Source organism: Pelodiscus sinensis, chromosome 20, assembly GCF_052426305.1.
Source record: "Pelodiscus sinensis isolate ZL-2025 chromosome 20, ASM5242630v1, whole genome shotgun sequence".
NCBI classification, from domain to species: Eukaryota; Metazoa; Chordata; order Testudines; family Trionychidae; genus Pelodiscus; species Pelodiscus sinensis.
Window position 1 is genome coordinate 6,480,229 of NC_143071.1, and position 11,495 is coordinate 6,491,723.

The 11,495-nt window shown below is 45.2% G+C and overlaps 1 protein-coding gene across 1 annotated transcript in view; it reads right to left on the reverse strand.

Moving 5' to 3' along the window:
• Window positions 1-5,049, reverse strand: part of KCNJ16 (potassium inwardly rectifying channel subfamily J member 16) — a 47,950-nt gene extending 42,901 nt beyond the window's left edge. Inside the window, exon 1 of the mRNA XM_014576576.4 lies at window positions 4,893-5,049. The gene's annotated coding sequence lies outside the window, so the exon portion shown is untranslated. The remainder of the gene's footprint in view (window positions 1-4,892) is intronic.
• Between the last annotated feature and the right edge of the window lie 6,446 nt (window positions 5,050-11,495).

Here is an 11,495-nt window from a genome sequence, read left to right on the forward strand (position 1 = left end):
CAAAATTCCCTATGGGGCCCGTCCATTGTTTCTCCGTTGCCCCAGAGAAAGTACACACGGAAAGGTGAGGAAATTCAAATTCTGAACAGACCATCTCTTCCTTTGCATTCTGCTCTGCCTTCCACCCAGCAAAGCATGGAAGCATGTGCTACGGTAAACCACACACCTGCTGGGGGTGAGGGTGGAGGCACGTCCCATCTACTAGCACTGAGACACCTTATGGAGAAAACGACAAGTCTGCTCTACAGCCTTAGCCCCAAGGCAGCTGCTTTTAGCTTCTGCAATAGAGACTCGTGCACTAAGCTCAAGAGGCCCCATGTTCGATTCTGCCAGCAGATGGCTGGGGTCTGCCAGTGTTACAAGTGGGGGCTTGTCCAGGAAAGGTCTGACGCACACGACATGCTTCCTCCACTTCAGCGGTCCCAGGTTTAATTCTGCCTGCAGCTGACAGGAATTTGCCAGTGTTACACTATGTCCCATTGTTTGTATTTTAGTACAGGCAGTCTCTGGGTTACATGGATCTGACTTACATCGGATCCCTACTTACAAACGGGGTGAGGCAACCCCACACTAGCTGCTTCCCCCCAGCAGACCAGGGAGACACGGAGCGGCTTTTCTCAGCAGACACCTCAGCTTGAGAATAAAGGACTGAGGGAAGTTAGGTGTGGGAGAATAAAACTGAGCTCCGGAGAAATGTTTGGCTAGAGTTTCCCCTACAATATGTACCAGTTCCGACTTACATACAAATTCAACTTAAGAACAAACCTACAGTCCCTATCTTGTACATAACCCGGGGACTGCCTGTACTAGGCATCCCTGCTTAAATCCAACACACGGCCAGGTGCTTTGTAGGACTGCCTGCTTGCACAGTGTCACCAGGAAATAGACTGAGCTCCACAGACTCGTCTCAGATAGCAAGCACCTGACAAATAATACTGCACTTTAGCCTTAGGGCATATTCAAACAGATGGAAGGTTCCTTGTTCACTTGCCAAGCCTCTCGCTCTTCCAGAGAACCTGTTTTGATTTTGTAACCTCTGGGAGGATTGCAACATCCGAATTCAGCTACTTTACAACAGGTGCCAGGCTGCTGTTTGTACCTCTGCAAGTACGTTTACACTTATTTCGTGAGCAGCCTAAGAAGAGGCAAAATATATGAGCAATCCATGAGCATCTTTAAAAATGAATATCACTCCACATCGATTTTTCTCTTTTTATGGGCCAGATGCTGACGTCTTTCTTTGTCTAGGCCCAGATGCTGATTGTGTACAGCTAATACTTACTACCCTGAAGTACGCCCGCTTGTTTCGATGCTATTCAATGGCAGAGTCTCAAAATCCTGCCCTATATGGCATTGTGAGTTCAGCATCTATTATTCACCATAGCAACTGCACATTATCTTCTCCCCATGCTCATGACAAGTCTTACTAACTAAACTACAAACAGGAATCACACCAGGGCCTGGCCTGAAACCCCATTTTCCTCTCCTTAGGCTACATTCCTTGGATTGATCGGGGCAATTTTCTGTCCAGTCCAAACCAAATCCTAGAGTTCTTAGCAATTATACTTTCCATCTTGTAAGCACAGCAAAACAGGTCAGGGTGCCTAAGCTGGGGGGCAGTGAATGGAAAGAGACCAGAATGATTTTTTTTCTCCCCTCCCGCACAAATGGTAACATTTTCAATGTTTACAGGAGTGAGAGCTGAGCAAATAGTTCCTCCGCTGTAATTTATAAAAAGGGTGAAGCTTCACGGATCATAGCGCTTAGTGAAATGTCGTGTGTTTATATAGGCTGAACCGCTCTAGTCCAGCACTCTCAGCATCTGACTGGTGCCAAACCAGAGAATTTGCCAGATCCCAGGAGGTCAATATTGTCTAGCACAGGGATGGGTTATTATTTTTAATGGGGGGCACGCCAAGATTTTGGTCAAAGGGTTCTACTTTTTTTCTGCCAAGGGGAGCTGAAAGATTGTGCTGGGGGTGGGGGCAGCATGTGAAGCCTTCCTCCTCCCTCTGTCCCCCCGCCACCAACATGTGGAGCAGAAAGGCACATGAAGCAACCAGCCACTTTGAGCAGCATAGGGCTGCTCTCTGCTTACTGGGCTTTTCGATGATATTTGGGGGTAAATCAGAGATAGATAACAGCACAGAACACTGAGAGCCAGGACTGGGTGTCTGTAAACAAACATTATGAGATTGTGGGAAACTTGACCACACCCGTGATAAGCGGGCATCCAGCTAACTCAAATCATGCTGGACCACGGATGTTGCCGGACTAGAGAGGTTCAACCTGCATTTTATAAGAAGCTTGTGAACCTTTGCTTACGCTGTTCTCAAAGCAGTGACAAATTACGAGTCATTCTTTATATATTTACATTACTGTAGCCCTTAGAAGCCCCCATCATGGAGTTGGACTGTACTGCGCCAGGTGCTGCACAAACAGAACAAAAAGACCATCTCTGATCCCTGGTTCTGGATGCTGAGAATGTAGGAACTTAGGCTATGTCTAGACTATGAGGTTTTTGCGGGATGTCCAAGGAACACAGTTGCTCTTCCGCTTTTTTTGTGGAAGAGCAAACACGCTCTTTTGGGGAGAACCTGTATACCTTATTTCATGAGGCATAAGGGCTCTGCTGAAAGAGGTGGGTTTTCCACCATTTGGCCCCATCTAGACGCAGAAAAGCCTCTTCCGCAAAAGCAACTGGAAAAAGCAACGCAAATTGCAGAGTGCAATTTGCGTCGCTTTTTCTGATAACACCCCGTAGTCTAGAGCTAGCCTTAGAGTCAGACTAGCAATCTATCTCTTCTATGCATGACAACTGTGCTTAGAAAGTTGTGGGTGCTGCCATCAGATGAATAAATCGTGATCATAACCCCCCCACAAGCAGCGTCCAGTAGCTTAAAGAAAAGGTAAACCATCCTCATCACGCAGCATGTGCCTGCGCGTGCATCGTTAGATGTGGGGATGGGAGATTCCTTCCTGACCCCTCTTCCAAGGTTCAGTATATCAGGAATGGGAAACTTTCTAATGGTTAGAATTAGAGGTGAGTTCTGTTCTCAGCTTGCCTCTGACTGGCTGTGTGATTCTGACCCCGACATTTGAATCTGCCTTTGTGCCTTAGTTTCCCCATTCATAAAATCCATTCCCATTCAGCCAGCAGTACTATTCATGGTAGAAAGAGTTACGCAACGTGACTCTGAGTGGAAGAATTGGTTAATTAATGTTTGCAAACAACTTTATTGTATTATTATTATCATTATAAATAATGCACCAGATCTTATCTAATATTGGCAATAGAATCTAGAGACACGTGAATAGGTAAAGTCTCCATTTCAGGTTTAATTTAATTAGAAATTGAAAAAAAAAACTAAACAAAGCTCCAGCATTTTGATTATTACCTGAATTTTCTTGATGCACTTGATTTTGGCAAAGATCCCTCTGAATCTTTCCCTGTTTACAACCCCCTCAACAAGCAAAAAGGCAGAAAACAGCATGTGAGTTCTCTTCGCCTCGCACTCGGTCTGGACTGCCCTATACACAGGCAACACAAAATGAACGCTTGTACCGCGCTAAAGATCAAACTCATTAGTGCATTGGGCTAAAATAGCATTCGAATCCTTTGTGTATTGTGAATCAACAACACCTGGCTTCCCTCACAAAGAACCACTCTCCCCACACCTACAACCACACAGAAGGGAATAAAAAGCAAGAAAGACACAGTCATCGACAGCGAGTGGAATAATTAGGCTGTACTGAACTCTTCTAAAGAGCTGATGAAAACCTTCAACCTTAAAACAACAGAAATAATAAGGCCATCTTTTTAAATGGGGCACTCTATTAAAACTATAGTGAGACAGGAAGATACAGGGAGATGTACAGTTTGGAGTATAGGGAGATGGGAGCAGAAAAAATCTGTGCATACGTGTGTGTGGGGGGAGTATGTATATACACATCACATATATGTATGTGTGCGTGGATAATGATTTTCCATAGAACATAGGGGAGAAGCAGCCACTTTCATGATTCTGAATTTTACGGAGTTCATTGTTACGACTCCCTTTAAATCCTAAAATGATAAAAAGTTAATTTGTATGAAAACGAAGCAGCCAAAAGATGTTTAGTGAGATGCTACCACACACAGGGCTGGGTAGAAGTGATTTTCCCATGCTATGAGAAGATTTGTCATTTTGAAATTGTTCCCAGTCCGAATTGGGATTAAAAGTTAAAACCTTGAAAATGTTCATTAATCAAAAGCTGGTGGAAGGGAGGAATGAGAGTCCAGAAGAAGTTTCAGTAATTTTGAAATCCTCTGTTTCCATTTCACACCTTTTCTTTTCAAACTTTTCTAGTGTCAATTTGCGAACATTCTGAAAGAAAAAGTCATTTAGACTGAAAAACAAATCAAAACATTCTGGTTCAAAACTGTCCAGTGGGATGCTTTGACAAGATTGAAACTTTTCAGACCAATTTTCTTTTTATTCGGGTGTTTTGTAATCAGTTTGGGTTTCAACAGATTCGCATTTTTAGGAAAAAAAATATTGTCCGAAAATTCCCAGCTCTAATCACGCAATCCCAAGAACAAAAATTCACAACTCTGAGCAGCATTTTTTGCTGTCGCTTTTGCTTTGCAAGTGAGAGCTTTCTCATAATACTGTGGCATGGCTTAAAAAACTACCTGGGCCAACGTGCCCAAAACATAGAAAATATCATCAGAGCAATATACAATTTTCCTTCATTCTGAAATCTTGAATGCTCTCCTGTTTCTACCTAACACAATATTGATATTGTTTTCTACAAGCTGGGCTGCCCTGTTTGGAAAAGTCCTCAGCCCAACTTGAAACGTCTCTCCAATGTGTAGGTATGATAGCAATATAAAACATAAACCATCTTACCTTTGTTCGCTCTTCCATAAGCAAGTTACATCAAGTGCCTCTTTGGTATCTGCATGCCAGTAGTTGTGCAACTGTTAACTACATGCTGGGTTAATAAAGAAAGGCAAAAGCCCACAAACTCCAAAGACTCAGGTTAAACATTTACCCCAGTTTGCTCCTACACTCTAACCCAGAGGATCTACTTACCTAGCCTCTGGCATCTTGAGAAACAGGTGACAGCCACTCTACAGCATGCCTGGTTACTTCCCTGTCTGCTCTTCAAACACTGGCTACAGAATGCTAAGGTCACTGAAGCACAACAAGAAATACCACTCACAATGGAAGTGATATTTCAAATGTTTACAGGCAGGGTTGGTTGGCAAATATCTTCTGAACTGCTATTATAGGACTAAGCCACTTTCTTCTGTTGTCTTTTTTACAGATCCTTTTGTTCCCAGGCGAAGGTGGAATGCCAGTGTTTGTTAACCTTGTTTTCGATGGGTGGGTTACGTATTCCTTGGTGTTATATGTGGACTAGGACAAGTTAGAGGTGTGCAAAATGTTTCAAGAGAAAGATATAAAGAGACACCTCTTCCATTGCTGCTTGAAAGAAAGAAAGAAAGAAAGAAAGAAAGAAAGAAAGAAAGAAAGAAAGAAAGAAAGAAAGAAAGAAAGAAAGAAAGAAAGAAAGAAAGAAAGAAAGAAAGAAAGAAAGAAAGAAAGAAAGAAAGAAAGAAAACACACTTCAGTTCACTCTTTGGGAACTTTTCTAGTCATCATAAATATAGTAGCCCAATGTCTGTGACTTTGTAACGGTGAAATGATGGCTGTTTCCTCTGGGCGGCGCTGTTGCCTCCCAGAGGGAACAGCCAGGGGGCGGGGCCTGGATGAGCATGCATCTCTGACATCAGGAAAGGGCACCGGATTGAAAAAGAGGAAAGCGGAGCAGACACAGAGGACGCGAGGGAGACAGAGAGAACAGAGGAGGCGGAGGACAGCGAGTGAGAGAAATGCAGCAGGAGGAGAAGAGAACCACAGAGTGAGAGGCAGGAGGGGGAGAAGAGAAAGAGAGAGAGGCAGAAGGTGGAGGAGAGCTAAGAGAGAAAGGGGGAGGCAGTAGGAGAAGGAGAGAGAGAGGAAGATACACGGAGCGAGAGACCGGAGGCTCAGAGAGAAGACCAACGTGGAGGAGAGACCTGAAAATCCCGTCTTATGGCGGGCTAATTGGCTAGTTTAAAAATGTTTGCCGACTCTTTGCTTTTCCCACCTCTACATTCAAGTTGCAGCTAACAATTTACTCTTCCTATGCTGTGACTGTGTCTTCCCAATTCTTGAATTCCTTCACTAGCTCCAGCTTTCTACTGCATTCATATCCGTTCACCGCATCCTGCTCTGCAAAACTCCACCCTCCCTTATATCAGCGACGGGGAGGCTAGTGAACGGGTTACGTCCGTGGCCTTCCTTCACATCACTGGGCTGTAGGATTGTCACAACCGGGACGGTCTCCTGGCATAGGGCAGTTTTGCTAAGTGTGCTTGCATACCTAGAATTTGCAGGGGGTGCCAACTGAACCGCAGCAGCGCTGTGATTGGGTGCGGAGGGAGCACCCGGCTGCTGCAGCCAATGTGTGCAATCAGCGCTCACTTACTTCATGTAACCTTGCTTTCGGTGTGTGTCACTTTAGTTATAAAGGTAGGGAAAAACCTATGCACACGGAAACCCGTGTAATCTGGCAGCCTTGCACATAGGCAACACTAAACAAAATACCTAGCAGGCCACATATAGTGCCTGAATGGGTTGTGTGTGGCCTTTGGGCTGCATATAGTGCCTCGATGGGTCGCGTGTGGCCTTTGGGCCACAGGTCACCCATCACTACCTTATATCCCCACCCTCATCTCCAAATACGCACTACCCAAGCAGGCTAGGCTCTGGAATCTGGGTCACTCCCTTTTTTCCCCCTACTCCTGATTTTGCACCATTTTTCACTTCATCCTCCCTGTTCACATTAGCTTCTCCATTCAAGCCCACCATGCTATCCCTTTCCTCCGTCATAAAGACCTCAAAAAGCCCTTGAAGCAGTCACACTGTAGTGCTGTGTTCACTTTGTTACACTCTATGCAGTACAGTGCGGAGGTATGTAAGCTGTTCAGGGCACAGCCTTCCTGCAGCCCATACTGCACCAGTGCAAGGTTCACTGAACAGTACTCCGTAAATACGAAAGCGAAACAAAAACGAGAGAGAGCTGGGAAAGGACATGGTCGGTCCAGCAGAGGGATGAGGGCGATCCTATGCCAGAGGAGCTGAGAGGACGGTGGAGTGCCATTAGAAGTCCAAGCTAGCACTTCAGAATTAGGTGTTTCAAATTATACCGCTAAATCCATATTCAGTCCCTTCAATCAGTGATCTGATTTTGGATGGTGCCGCCCGGGTTGGCATTGGTCCTGCTTTGGGCAGGGGGCTGGACTTGATGACCTCCTGAGGCCTCTTCCAGCCCTAGGATTCTATGATCTCTTATTGACTTCAACACCTTTGCAAACTAGGTCATGTATTTTAGAGCATGCATGGATTTACAGCACCTGAGTTTGAAAACTCTGGTGTCGGTCCTTTAATCACGAGGGACATGCCCATGTCCTAAATGAATAGCACGCCAGTATCAGCTGGAGCAGCAGAAAGTATTACCCTTAGGGATGCCCCCAAAGCAACCCCCCAAAGCAATAAGAGTTGATACACTTGCAGGCCTTGCGGCATCCAAAGATGCAGATAGGCACTTTTCAAAATCCTACCAGTTGTCTAAGCAAGTTAAGTGCCTACTTCCTATTGAACGTCCCTTATGACTTTTCCTAGAGACTTAGTACCAGCAGCAGTAGTTAACAGACTTGAGAGTCTAACAATCATCTCTGTGTGTTAGGTGCACTCAGAAAAGCTTGGGGGATTTATGAAAGCTCCTTCTTGCCCCTTCTTCCAGCCCATGCTGTGGAGTATCCAGAGACACCCAATGTGTTGGAGGTCTCCTGTTGCATAAGCTGCTTATACTGTGTCACCACATACTAACAAAACAGGTATATGGAATTTGTGACAGATGCTAAGCTGACCAAAGTTCAGAATACAGAAAAGCAGATTAGTTTTCCTTCTGATTAAAAATTCTGCCCTTGTGCATTGCTCCTAGCAGTTAGGTCACTGTACTAGGGCTATGTCTAGACTGCAGGCTTCTTTTGAAAGAGGCTCTTTCGAAAGCATCTTTCGAAAGAGCCTCTTTCGAAAGATCGCGTCTAGACTGCAGGCGGATCTTTCGAAAGAGCAATCCGCTTTTTCGAAAGAGAGCACCCAGCGAGTCTGGATGCTCTCTTTCGAAGACGGCCTCTTTACATTGAAGAACGCCTTCTTTCGAAAGAGGAGCTTTCGAAAGAAGGCGTTCTTCCTCGTGAAACGAGGTTTACTGTCATCGAAAGAAAAGCCGTGTTCTTTCGAAATAATTTCGAAAGAACGCAGCTTGAGTCTGGACGCAGGGGAAGTTTTTTCGGGAAAAGGCTACTTTTCCCGAAAAAAACCCTGAGTCTGGACACGGCCTAGGACTCAACAGACTTGAATTCTATTCCCAACTTTACCATAGATGTGATCTTTCTTCTCTCACCCTTTATCCATGTTGTCTATTTGGACAGTAAACTCTTTGAGGCAAAGACGGCACCTAACAACAACTGAGGCTATGTCTAGACTGCAGGCTTCTTTCGGAAGAAGCTTCTCCGGAAGAAATCTTCCAAAAAAACTTCTTCCGAAAGAGAGTGTCCACACTGAATGGACGCTATCTCGCATTTAAGCTGAGATTACTATGGATAGAGTGTCCAGCAGGGCACTGGTGCTTTTTCCTCTTTCCTCTTCTTTCGAAAGAACTCCCTCTTCCCCGTCCACACATGCCTTTTTCCGAAAGGGCTTTTTTAGAAAACAGCTTCTTCCTCATAGAAAGAGGTTCGACAATGTCAGAAAAACCCCTTCATTCTTTTGAATTTTTTTTTCGAAAGAATGCAATTGCAGCATGGACATAAGTGAAGTGTTTTTGGAAAAATGGCCATTTTTCTGAAAAGACTGCATAGTGTAGTCATACCCTGGGGTGTCCAATCGCAGCTGGGGCCAAAGGTGCATTCAACAGTATCAAGTCGTAAAAATAATTGTTCTTGTGAATAAAGTGAGTAAAGTTTGGAAAAGAAGCCCCAAGTCTCTGTGTTCCGCCTCTCGCGCATATGCATGTGCTCTTTCTTTCTCACACTCACACTCACACAGTGAGAGAGAGAGTCTACAAATATTACTTCTTTTGTCAGTGGAAATCCAGTTCTGCCTCGGTTAGCACAACAAAGTGAACAAGGAGGGAATATTTCATTGCCAACACTTCTTTGATTTTTTTTTTCTCAGTCAAGTAATTTTAAACTCTAGATATTTCCAGTTAGTCTATGCAAAGTCTTGTTTTGTCTACTGTAGTTGAGTGTTATTTCACTTTCTTCTCACTGATGAAAAACTTGACTGTGCTTGGTCTTTGCCATTGCATAAGTTGAAACCTGAGAACTTTAGAGGGTACGTCTAGACTACAGGCTTTTGTCGACAGAGGCTTTGTCGACAGATACTGTCAACAAAGCCTCTTGACAAAAAGTGTCTAGACTATAGCCAGTTCTGTCAACAAAGAAAACCTCTTTTTCGACAGAGAATCTAGACGCTGTCTTTTGAAAAAGCACAGTGTGGATGCAATAGTGCCTTTGGTCTACAGAACTCTGTCAACAAAAGGCATTATTCCTCGTAGAATGAGGTTTACAGCCGTCGACAAAACTGCCGCGTTCTGTCGACCTACTGACGACAGAACTCAGCGGTAGTGTAGACGCAGGTATAGTTTTGTCGACAAAAGTCCACTTTTGTTGACAAAACCCTGTATTCTAGATACACCCTAGGAGCCCAGCAGGGAATACAGCTGAAACACAGAGGCCTCACCAGTGCAAAACTGGTCCTTTCTTTGCTTAACAAAGATGACATGCAGCCGTACGCTGCATGATGTTACACTAATACTTTAATCATCTTTTATTGCAGGCGTGACTTTTTATCATTCAGTGTTAGTGCCTTGTTTCAGCTTTCCGACATATGGAGGAGATTTTTCTCCCATTGTACAATGTGATTTATAGGCATCTAAAACCTACTCGGCTCAAAACAACTAAATGTCTGTTTAGTATTTGGGGCTCAAAAGGAATGTGTTGGCCTTTATTTCAGGCTGTCATGGAACATAAGACTCTGTCTCATGTGTGCAGGCTTTTGACATTAAATCGAGTCATAATTGAAATATGCCTGACCTACAAAGGCCTTAATTACTGCGTATTGCCGGGTGCTTCTCGCTGGCAACATCACACTGGTAGGAAAAATGAGTTTACACCACTACAAAGTCTGGGCTGACACCACAAGCAAGATAAAAAGGAAAACAAAAATCGTCTTCAAGTAAGGAAGACAGAATTCTATGCTCCTGAAAATGAATGTCCCCATCTCATGACACGGAGCATCAGCAACATTTATATAACACACTTGGAAACGAAGCCAGATGGATGCTTGGGTTAGTGGCTGTTTGTCCGATATCCATCAGCACTCTCCTATCACTATGTGGCCCTTGACTTGCTTTCCCTCCCTCTCAACCTGGTCTTTTTCTATCCCCCACCTCCCTTTTATTCCCCTCCCTCTTCCCTTTCCAGCCTAGCATGTCCTTAAGCAGAAATCCTACCCAGTCTAGTGGTGGGCTATAGAAATGTCACAGGGCTTTGTATTATTCTAGACATTCCAACCATTTAACACAGAATGGGATCTTTCCTACTCTCCCCTGGGATGCTATAGCAGGGCTATCATCTTCCATTCAATCCTAAAGCTGGGGTCTCAAACTCCTGACCTGCGGGCCATCCGCAGCCAGGGCAATTGTGCAATCTGGCCTAGTACTCCCCGCAGGCCAGGGGAGAGGGGCTGTCCATTACTGGCCGCCAAGCCCCACCCCTTCCCAACATGGCCCGCCCTTTCCCCCTGTGATGGGGTATATCAACCCCACACTGGAGCAGAGGGGGTTAACCTGACTCCCGCCCCCACAGCCCGGCTGGGCATGCTCCAGCTGGAGTCCAGCTATAAGAGCCTGTGGAGCTGCTCAGTCTGGTCTGACTGTCGCCGGGGAAGGAGGTGTTACTAGAGCTCTTGGGAAGGAACCGTCAGCAGACCAGGCGACAGAAAACAGCCAGCAGGAGGCAGTAGATGAGGTACCCAGTCCTGAGGGGAGAGATGGAGAGGACTACCCAGAGGGCACTGGGAGGAAGTAGCCCAAGTCAGGGAATTGCTCCCTGGGAGTTTGGCATGTTGTGGTAGGATTCCCCGCTGAGCTAGGGGCCCTTGCTCTATGTGGGTTTCACTTTAGTAATACCAGTAGGAAAAAAACGATGTGGACAAAAAACAGTGGACTCTGGCAAGCCTGCGCATGGGCAACGGTAAACACAATGTGTCGTGGGCCACACATAGAACCCCATTGGATCACATGCGGCCCTCAGACTGCAGGTTGGTTACCACTGTGATATGGTGATCCCTTCCGGCCTTAAAAATCTATTATCATGACTGGATGACTCTGAA